Source organism: Triticum urartu, chromosome 4A (assembly GCF_056163025.1).
Source record: "Triticum urartu cultivar PI428250 chromosome 4A, HENAU_Tu73, whole genome shotgun sequence".
Classification (NCBI taxonomy): Eukaryota; Viridiplantae; Streptophyta; class Magnoliopsida; order Poales; family Poaceae; genus Triticum; species Triticum urartu.
The window spans coordinates 8,234,303-8,245,590 of NC_141876.1; the positions used below are offsets into that span (position 1 = coordinate 8,234,303).

The 11,288-nt window shown below is 54.6% G+C and overlaps 1 pseudogene; it reads right to left on the minus strand.

Moving 5' to 3' along the window:
* Positions 1–2,062: 2,062 nt before the first annotated feature.
* Positions 2,063–3,893, minus strand: LOC125550174 (3-ketoacyl-CoA synthase 5 pseudogene; annotated as a pseudogene).
* Between the last annotated feature and the right edge of the window lie 7,395 nt (positions 3,894–11,288).

An 11,288-nucleotide genomic window follows, 5' to 3' on the forward strand; every position in this document is an offset into this window, starting at 1 on the left:
TCATCATGTTTCAAAATACGAATCTAGAACTTGTGAAAATATATTTAGAAGTGGTCTTGTTTCAAAGTCCTAATCACAAGGAAATCAAATATTTAAATGAATAATAAATTGGAATTGTGATTCAAAAAATAAAATATATTGAAGCTTGGAAATCATATGAAAATGTACGGATGGGTGAGGTACTATTGTGTCAGGGGGATATAGAAGAGAGGTTGCTAGTGGTCAATGTATGGCATAATTTAACCGAAAAAGGTACTATGGCTTAATTTGTGACTCATTAATGTGTGTGGACCAGCATGCATGGATCCATCTTCAAGAGAATGGACGGCTGAGCCATGCACGGGATCTCCCGTGCATGGTAGAATCTCTTTTCTCGTTTTTAGGCTGTAGTTTGATTTACTTTCTCTGGTCTGCAAGTCAGGTAGACCCGAACGCGTGTAAACAGTCGCTGGGACTTGCTTTGCCCTGTTTTCTAATAAGATGGTGTGGGGGGAAACCCCTTTCGATCAAAAATAGAGTTGGGTGGTGAACCAAAGGCATGGATGGATCCATGGATGCTAGGTATGGAAATACAAACATTCTTGTACATGCTCTATTGTGTGTTTGCTTTTGTTTAATTCTATAAAATTGCAGTAGGATCCTAGCTACTCACGAAAATGAACCTCCATAAGTGACAGCCAATACGGTTTTTTTCTTTTTCCTTTTTGCGAGTAGTGACAGCCTATACATTGGAGCCTGGAATTTTCTTTGCAGGTTTTAGTCTGTTCTTTACAAGCTAGGTTTATTAGGGTGCGTCTATGTCTCTGTCAACTTGGTTGGGTCTAGGTCGATTCACAAATTTAAGGAGTTGGGCACCTGCATGTGTTGAAGCGGCAAGCTGGCAGGCGAGGGGGTTGGGGGAGTTGGGAATTGAACTTGCCGGACCACATCCACCCACGGGATCAAGTGAGCAGACGCAGTGCCTGTCCGTCCGATCAACGTGTTATAATGCATGAGAACGGCACCGCAGCAGCAGCTAGTTGCGTGTCTCGACCACGAGAGGAGACCACTCAACAACACAGCATTTTGCATTTTATCCAACTCTGAGAACATGCATGTCCAGAGTGTTAGATTTTATGGGCTTCAGCCCAGTAAATTTTGTACCTCAGCCCAGTAAAATATACTGCTTATATGTTATCATGACATTTATATTTTACCAAAAAGGTTGCATCTATGACCACTGAGCAATCTCAAGAGGAGAAGCGGGGCTGGTTATGGGGCTATCATACATGAAATACTAGAGTACTCTACTAGTTTTACTTCATGTAATTTTGTTCATGAATTTAGGAGCTCGAATGTCATGGCCCACAATCTAACAAAGCATGCACTTAAACTGGGGCTTGGTCGTCATGTTTGGTTGGGCCACCCCGGGGATCTTCATTTCGTCCATGTAAACTGTGTGACGGGTTAATAAAGTTTTGCTGATTGTCTAAAAAAAAACCAAAAAGGTTGCAATTCTATTTACGCACACCATTATCTAGAAAAGCCCTCTTGCTTGCAGGAATTGACGGAACTCGTGGGCGAGTTCGCCCAGTGATAGCCGGCTTAGTAACTAGAGACGTGCTCCTCCGGAGAGTACGTAAAGAAACTTGCACGAACCAGGCCGTACCACGGAGTTCCATCTGAATTGTAACCTGGTTGGTAGTAGCTCGAATCCACCAAGCTAGAGGACTCGCCATAGGAAGCAGCGGGCCTGTCATAATAACCTTGGTCGTTGTAGCCCGAGTGTTCCATCTCGCCGGATGGACGTGCAGCCGACGATCTATATTTGATCGGATGTTGTGAAGTCCCCATGGTCGACGCCATCTCCGTCGAGGGTAAATATATTGGTGCGTCATAACAGTACGGTACCTGTACATGTTTGTTTGGTAGTAGGGTGCCGCATCTTGTCATTGGTCTCTGCGGAGTAATAGCAGCGAGCGCAAGAGGACCCTTGTGCTAGTGAGTGCCACCTTTGTTCTACGTTTGCCTTCACCACAAGCTGACCCTAGAACACCATGGAAAAGCAATTTTGACGCCGCAATTAATCACTGGGGGTTTCTTCATTGCTTTTTGTATAGGGGTACCCAACATGGTATGAGTCCAAACCTAACACGATGGCACCAGGAGTATATCTCACCGGTTTACAACGACTCACACAACCCAAGAATGGGATACAATCGGAGACCATCTTATAGATTGATGATTCGGTTACAAACTCAATAAACAGACCTTAATTGCCCAATGTGCATTCTCAAGACATCTCCCCCGATCTTAATAATGTTTAAACTCAATGAACTGATCTTAATAATGTATTTTGTAGGCTAGCTGCGTACTAGTTGTTTCGGACGTCAGGAATGTCCACCGGATACCTGTGGATGCACGTGGACCACGGCCCATCAGTGCTGCGGGCAGGAGGGTCTATGCACTCCCACACCGCGCTGTTGCACTTAAACCCTGAGCCGAAGCCGATCATCCAAATGCGGTCGCCCTTGCGCATCCGGCCCTTGGCCTCCACGTAGGCCAGCTCGTACCACAACGAGCTGCTCGACGTGTTACCGAACCGGTGCAGCGTCATCCGCGACGCCTCCACCTGCTCGTCGGAGAGGCTGAGGTTCTTCTGCAGCTCGTCGATGACGGCGCGGCCGCCCGCGTGGATGCACAAGTGCTTGAACGCCGTGGAGAAGTCCGGGATGTAGGGCTTGACTCGCACGCGAAGCACCTTCCGCGCAACGAAGGAGAGAGCGAAGAGGAGCTGCTCGGAGGCCGGCAGGACCAGTGGCCCGATCCTGGTGATGTTGGCCTCGAGCGAGTTCCCTGCGATGGCCATTAAGTTCTTGCTGAGGTTGATCCCGATGTTCCCCTGCTCATCCTCCTCCTGATACACGCACCGGTAAGCGCTGTCGTCGGTGCCGGTGAAGGTGCGCACAACGTGCTTGAGGCGGAATCGGGCCTTTGCGGGGGACGTGGACAGCAGCGCGGCCACCCCGCCGACACGGAACAGGCAGTTTGGCAGCAGCATGGCGCGCTCGTTGCCGACATAGTAGTTGGGCGTGATGGTCTCCGTGGAGACGACCAGCGCGCGGGAGCCTCGGGGAACAACCTGCAGGAGGTTCCTGGCGAGCCCCACGGAGATGAGACCCGCGCTGCACCCCATGCCCGAGAGGTTGATGCTACGGACGTCGCTACGCAGGTTGTACTTGTTGATGATCACGTCCACCAGGGATGGCGTGGGGCAGAACAGGCTGCAGTTGAGGACGAGCACGCTGATCGCGTCCGGGGTGACGCCGGTCTTGGCGAGCAGGTCGTCGATCGCCGAGAAGACCACGAGCTCGAACTCGGCGCGGGCGTTGTCGAGGGTGCAGTACTTGTGCGTCGGGACGTAGTTGTGCGCCGCCGGCAGGCAGGTCTCCTCCCCGAGCCCCGAGCGCTCCAGCAGCCGCGAGATGAACCGGACGCTGCGCTCGTTGATGCTGGGCGTGTGCTTGTTGTGCTCGATGAATGAGGCCATGGGGATGCGGGCGAGCGGGCGGTTGAAGGAGGAGCTGAAGCAGGCGTAGTCGACCAGGTACACGGCACGCGGACGGAGCAGGAGGTACAAGGTGGCTGCTGCGGCCGCAACGAACCCCGCGAAGAACAGGTGCGCTGGCTGGAACTCACGGCCACGGAGCCAGCTGATCAGCTCCTCTGGTCCGAGCCACACCAGGGCGACGACAGATAGAGTGGCCATGGCGGCGGTGACAACGGCAAGGAAGTTGTCCACGATGAGCCGGTACACGGCCTTGGGGTGCATGGCGGCAGACGACGAGCTCATGCTGCTCGATCGGTTACGTGTGGGTGTCTTTGGTGCTTTGTGGGTGTCTGATGAGTTTAGGAAAAACTTGCACTGATAATCACAACGGCAGTGGTTTTGTGTTATATATAGACTTCCATTAATGATTCTAGGTAGATACCAGCCAACCACTTAAGTGCACAGTTAGCACAACCGTACCTCCCAGCGCGCTCCCTCCACATAAGAGGTAAGAAGATAGCAGCGTAGCAACCTATCCGGAAATAGCCTTGGTAGATTTGATGTTCTCATGTTTTTCCTCATGGTAATATGTGTAAAATTTATATCATAAAGATCATAGTACAAGCCACGTAAACACCGACCTGTCAAAACTGAAAAGATAGTAGAACGCTAGCCTTTACACAAAGAAACACCAACCAAGAAGGAAATTACAATCAAGACCGAAGAATCCTCTGAGCTTGACACCAATGCCTGTCACCTGCCTCTAGCACCACCACAACAGCCACCAAAGGCAAAAAATGACGGACCACCTCCTCATCCGAGCTTGACGCGGCTCCATCGCTTATATGCAGCTTTGCGGACATCCAAGGTGACACAGCAAAGGCGAAACCATTACCGTTGAACGAATCGGACCGGGACAACACCTCGGACGCTCCATCGAACTCCAGATCTAGCACCCCTACACGACTAAGACGTCGAACGATGAAACCATACCTGCCATCCACGAACCACGAACCTAGCACACGATCCATCATCTTCCAGATGCCGCTGATGTAGACCACAATCTGCATCCGCTCCTGGACTACTTCCCAAGCTCCGCCCTGTCGCTGGCAAACGGCGTCGCAACAGCAGAGCCCGATGACACAAGTCCACTACGAGGATGCCGCCGCTGCTACGCTATCCTTATTTGGACAGACTGGTTTCTAAATCCATCCACAACCATGGAGCCGATCGCCTCGTCATGGAAGGATCTGAAGATTCTTTATTCAGCGCCGCTAGCGCGCCGCCGAAGCCAAAACGATGAGCACCCTAAAAACCTAAGCTACTAGGGCCTAAAAACGATCCCCCGCGTGGATTCGGCAAACCCCTCAACACCGACAACCAAGGTCATCGGCAGAGGGAAGCCGCTGGAGAACGTCGGCGGAGGAGACTCCTAGAGGCTGGGCAAGATCGCCTTTCCATCCTTCAAGAGGAAAAAAATATGCACGTCATTTTTGAAGTAAAATATGTATACAACATGCATACGTACCTTAAACGTAGAAATATGCTTCATCTTCTTTTGCACGTGACAAAGTTTCTATAACAATTGTGTTCAGGTATAAACACTCAGAGGATAACCTTTTGAAACCTACCAATAAAGGGTAAATGTTGAAAAGCCAGCTTAAATATAAACTCAATTTCTTGTACGTAAGGGCTTGTTCAAAAGTCATCCGGCTTCACTGAATCCTTAAATCTCGCTTCTATTTCCCGATTCCGGCTTCTTCCACGTTTTGCCAGCGATGGAAAACCATTCGGCTTACGCGCTCGAATTCTCGTACGCGCCAGCAGGCCAGCCTGCCTAGGCATGCTGTAGCCCAGCCGGTTGAACAGTTAAGATGGCCTTAGGGCATCTCCAACGCTAGTTCTCAAATGGAGGTCACCAAATGTCCGTGGACACATTCGGATGTGCCCGTGGACATCCGGCCGGCTGGAGGTCAGCCAGCCGTGATCACCAAAAAGTTGCGGAAACCGGATTTTCATTAATATGTAGAATAATTTTTACATAGCAAAAAGAAATTCCAGAAACAACTTGTGGGTGTCTGATGCATTTAGGAAAAACTTGCGCTTATAATCACAACGGCACTGGTTTTCTGATAGACTTTCATTCACTACCGGAAAACGGCCCTACCCCGACGGCCAAAACAATGCCGACGGCCGCCGTCGGCCTACTTTGAGCTATGCCGACAGCCACGTCCTGGCCGTCGGGCTACCATGAGCTAAGCCGACGGCACCCGTCGGCATAAAACTGTCGTCGGCCCAGCTGCGAACATGCCGACAGCAACCGTCGGCATAAATAGGCCGTCGGCATACCCGTGGGCCTGGCGACCCCGCCCTTGATCAGCGGCTAACGTCGTCAAATCTATGCTGACGACCGGGATGGGTGGCCGTCGGCATATATCCTCATGCCACGTCACCGATCCGCGGCGCACCATCCAGCAGATATGCCGACGGCCGCCGTCGGCATACCCGCCATGTCAGCGATCCACGGCACGCCGCCCACCTAAAGCCTGCCGTTTATATGCCGACGGCAATGCCGTTGGCATATTAACTGACATGTAGCATATGGTTTTTTTATGCTTTTTATGTATTATTATATTAACTGACATGTAGCATATGCTTTTTTATGTATTATTATATGAATATATATATGTAGTCTGTAATTTTTTCCATAGATTATGAATATATATATATATATAGTTTGTAATTTTTTTCATAGATTATGAATATATATATATATATATAATTTGTATTTTTTTAGCACAGTAATAATGTGACGTCATGTTCTTTTGAATATAGGACATTATATTTTATTAAAATCAAAAACAGCTATGCCGACATAAGTTTTGTGGTGATTGCAAACTCCCGGCACCCTTCTTCGGAGTGTGACCCCCTCACGTCCTCGGTCTGCCCCCCTCACGGACAACGCCGACGCCGGCATCTGGAGGGCGGAAACAGCCACATCGGGTCTATACGGAGGGGACGTTGCTCCGAAGTGTTTCTATGGGATGACCTACCACACCCGGGTGGTGTTGTGGCATGTCCGAAGAGGCGGCACACATCTCCGGGGCATGGTCCCCCTAACGGACGGCGCCGCCGTCGGCACCTGGAGGGGGGAAACGGACGCATCGGGTCTACACGGAGGGGATGTAGCTGTCGGTTTGGCCCCGAATGTTGCTCCCAGGTGCCCCTCTGTGCTGACCTGACACAACCGGGTGGAGAGGCCCACTGGTCAAAACCCGTCCGTGGAAAGTCAAAGGGCTAGATCTCGTGGTCAGCCGCTCCAGGGTTAGGTGGGACGGGGCCCTGGGGGGTAGCAATGCCACTGGAGCGTCGCACCGGCCCCTCATACATGCGGGGTGGTGTGGTGGCATGTCCGAAGAGGCGGCACACGTCTCCGGGGGGTGCCCCCCCCTCACGGACGGCGCCGCCGCCGGCACCTGGAGGGGGGAAATGGACGCGTCGGGTCTACACGGAGGGGATCTTGTTGTGGGTCTGGCCCGGATGTTGCTCCAAAGTGTTCCTATGGGCTGACCTAACACAACCGGGTGGGGAGGTCCACTGGTCAAAGCCCGTCCGTGCAAAGTCAAAGGGTTAGATCCCGTGGTCAAACGCTACAGGGATAGGCGGGACAGGGGACCTGGGGGGTAGCAATGCCACCGGAGCATCGCACCGGGCCCTCATACATGCGGGGTGGTGTGGTGGCATGTCCGAAGTGGCGGCACACGTCTCCGGGGTGTGCCCCCCCTCACGGACGGCGCCGCCGCCGGCACCTGGAGGGGGGAAACGGACGCGTCGGGTCTACACGGAGGGGATCTTGTTGTGGGTCTGGCCCGGATGTTGCTCCAAAGTGTACCTATGGGCTGACCTAACACAACCGGGTGGCGAGGTCCGCTGGTCAAAGCCCGTTCGTGCAAAGTCAAAGGGCTAGATCCCGTGGTCAAACGCTACAGGGTTAGGCGGGACGGGGGCCCTGGGGGTAAGCAATGCCACCAGAGCGTCGCACCGGGCCCTCATACATGCGGGGTGGTGTGGTGGCATGTCCAAAGAGGCGGCACACGTGTCCGGGGTGTGCCCCCCTCACGGACGGCGCCGCCGCCGGCACCTGGAGGGGGGAAACGGACGCGTCGGGTCTACACGGAGGGGATCTTGCTGTGGGTCTGGCCCGGTTGTTGCTCCAAAGTGTTCCTATGGGCTGACCTAACACAACCAGGCGGGGAGGTCCGCTGGTCAAAGCCCGTCCGTGCAAAGTCAAAGGGTTAGATCCCGTGGTCAAACGCTACATGGTTAGGCGGGACGGGGGCCCTGGGGGGTAGCAACGCCACCGGAGCGTCGCACCGGGCCCTCATACATGCGGGGTGGTGTGATGGCATGTCCGAAGAGGCGGCACGCGTCTCCGTGGCGTGGCCCCCCCTCACGGACGGCGATGACACGGTAGTAGACGTTCTGCGGTAACGATGCGGCGTGAATATTATTAAATACTCGGAGTGCGATAAAATCATGAGTTTTTTTGCGTGACGTGGGCACATGTGCTATAGAAACGTTGGTATTTTTTCATAATTTTTGGTGATGGAGAAGTATCTGAAAAATTCCCTCTACGCGGATTGCCCTTCGCGCGTCTACGGCTGTGGCCGGCGGCCTCCGGGGGCTAGCTTGCCGCCAAATCTTGCGTAGGCAGCCTCTCACAAGTCTAGAAGTGTTGTGGTGGTCGCAAACGCCCGGCATGCATGTCCGGGATGTGCCCCCCCTCACGGACGGCGCCGCCGCCGGCACCTGGAGGGGGGAAACGGACGCGTCGGGTCTACACGGAGGGGATCTTGCTGTGGGTCTGGCCCGGTTGTTGCTCCAAAGTGTTCCTATGGTCTGACCTAACACAACCGGGCGGGGAGGTCCGCTGGTCAAAGCCCGTCCTTGCAAAGTCAAAGGGCTAGATCCCGTGGTCAAACGCTACAGGGTTAGGCGGGACGGGGGCCCTGGGGGGGGGGGGTAGCAATGCCACCGGAGCGTCGCACCGGGCCCTCATACATGTGGGGTGGTGTGATGGCATGTTCGAAGAGGCGGCACGTGTCTCCGGGGCATGGCCCCCCCTCACGGACGGCGATGACACGGTAGTAGATGTTCTGCGGTAACGATGCGGCGTGAATATTATTAAATACTCGGAGCGCGATAAAATCATGAGTTTTTTTGCACGACGTGGGCACATGTGCTATAGGAACGATGGTATTTTTTCATATTTTTTGGTGATGGAGAAGTATCCGAAAAATTCCTTCTACGCGGATGGCCCTTCGCGCGTCTACGGCTGTGGCCGGCGGCCTCCGGGGGCTAGCATGCCGCCAAATCTTACGTAGGCGGCCTCTCACAAGTCTAGAAGTGTCGTGGCGGTTGCAAACGCCCGCCACGCGTGTCCGGGGTGTGCCCCCCTCACGGACGGCGCCGCCGCCGGCACCTTGAGGGGGGAAACGGACGCGTCGGGTCTACACGGAGGGGATCTTGCTGTGTGTCTGGCCCGGTTGTTGCTCCAAAGTGTTCCTATGGGGTGACCTAACACAACCGGGCGGGGAGGTCCGCTGGTCAAAGCCCGTCCGTGCAAAGTCAAACGGCTAGATCCCGTGGTCAAACGCTACGGAGTTAGGCGGGATGGGGGCCCTGGGGGGTAGCAATGCCACCGGAGCGTCGCACCGGGCCCTCATACATGCGGGGTGGTGTGATGGCATGTCCGAAGAGGCGGCACGCGTCTCCGTGGCGTGGCCCCCCCTCACGGACAGCGATGACACGGTAGTAGACGTTCTGCGGTAACGATGCGGCGTGAATATTATTAAATACTCGGAGCGTGATAAAATCATGAGTTTTTTTGCACGATGTGGGCACATGTGCTATAGGAACAATGGTATTTTTTCATAATTTTTGGTGATGGAGAAGTATCCAAAAAATTCTCTCTACGCGGATTGCCCTTCGCGCGTCTATGGCTGTGGCCGGCGGCCTCCGAGGGCTTGCATGCCGCCAAATCTTGCGTAGGCGGCCTCTCACAAGTCTAGAAGCGTTGTGGCGGTTGCAAACGCCCGGCACGCGTGTCCGGAGTGTGCCCCCCTAACGGACGACGCCGCCGCCGGCACCTAGAGGGGGGAAACGGACGCGTCGGGTCTACACGGAGGGGATCTTGCTGTTGGTCTGGCCCGGTTGTTGCTCCAAAGTGTTCCTATGGGCTGACCTAACACAACCAGGCGGGGAGGTCCGCTGGTCAAAGCCCGTCCGTGCAAAGTCAACCGGCTAGATCCCGTGGTCAAACGCTACAGAGTTAGGCGGGACGGGGGCCCTGGGGGTAGCAATGCCACCGGAGCGTCGCACCGGGCCCTCATACATGCGGGGTGGTGTGATGGCATGTCCGAAGAGGCGGCACGCGTCTCCGTGGCGTGGCCCCCCCCTCACGGACGGCGATGACACGGTAGTAGACGTTCTGCGGTAACGATGCGGCGTGAATATTATTAAATACTCGGAGTGCGATAAAATCATGAGTTTTTTTGCACGAGTGGGCACATGTGCTATAGAAACGATGGTATTTTTTCATAATTTTTGGTGACGGAGAAGTATCCGAAAAATTCTCTCTACGCGGATTGCCCTTCGCGCGTCTACGGCTGTGGCCGGCGGCCTCTGAGGGCTTGCATGCCGCCAAATTTTGCGTAGGAGGCCTCTCACAAGTCTAGAAGCGTTGTGGCGGTTGCAAACGCCCAGCACGCGTGTCCGGGTGTGCCCCCTAACGGACGGCGCCGCCGCCGACACCTGGTGGGGGGAAACGGCCGCGTCGGGTCTACACGGAGGGGATCTTGCTGTGGGTCTTGCCCGGTTGTTGCTCCAAAGTGTTCCTATGGGCTGACCTAACACAACCGGGCGGGGAGGTCCGCTGGTCAAAGCCCGTCCATGCAAAGTTAAAGGGCTAGATCCCGTGGTCAAACACTACAGGGTTAGGCGGGACGGGGGCCCTGGTGGGTAGCAATGCCACTGGAGCGTCGCACCGGGCCCTCATACATGCGGGGTGGTGTGATGGCATGTCCGAAGAGGCGGCACGCGTCTCCGGGGCGTGGCCCCCCCTCACGGACGGCGATGACACGGTAGTAGACGTTCTGCGGTAACGATGCGGCGTGAATATTATTAAATACTTGGAGCGCGATAAAATCATGAGTTTTTTTGCACGATGTGGGCACATGTGCTATAGGAACGATGGTATTTTTTCATAATTTTTGGTGATGGAGAAGTATCCGAAAAATTCTGTCTACGCGGATTGCCCTTCGCGCGTCTATGGCTGTGGCCGGCGGCCTCCGAGGGCTTGCATGCCGCCAAATCTTGCGTAGGCGGCCTCTCACAAGTCTAGAAGCGTTGTGGCGGTTGCAAACGCCCGGCACGCGTGTCCGGAGTGTGCCCCCCTAACGGACGACGCCGCCGCCGGCACCTAGAGGGGGGAAACGGACGCGTCGGGTCTACACGGAGGGGATCTTGCTGTTGGTCTGGCCCGGTTGTTGCTCCAAAGTGTTCCTATGGGCTGACCTAACACAACCAGGCGGGGAGGTCCGCTGGTCAAAGCCCGTCCGTGCAAAGTCAACCGGCTAGATCCCGTGGTCAAACGCTACAGAGTTAGGCGGGACGGGGGCCCTGGGGGTAGCAATGCCACCGGAGCGTCGCACCGGGCCCTCATACATGCGGGGTGGTGTGATGGCATGTCCGAAGAGGC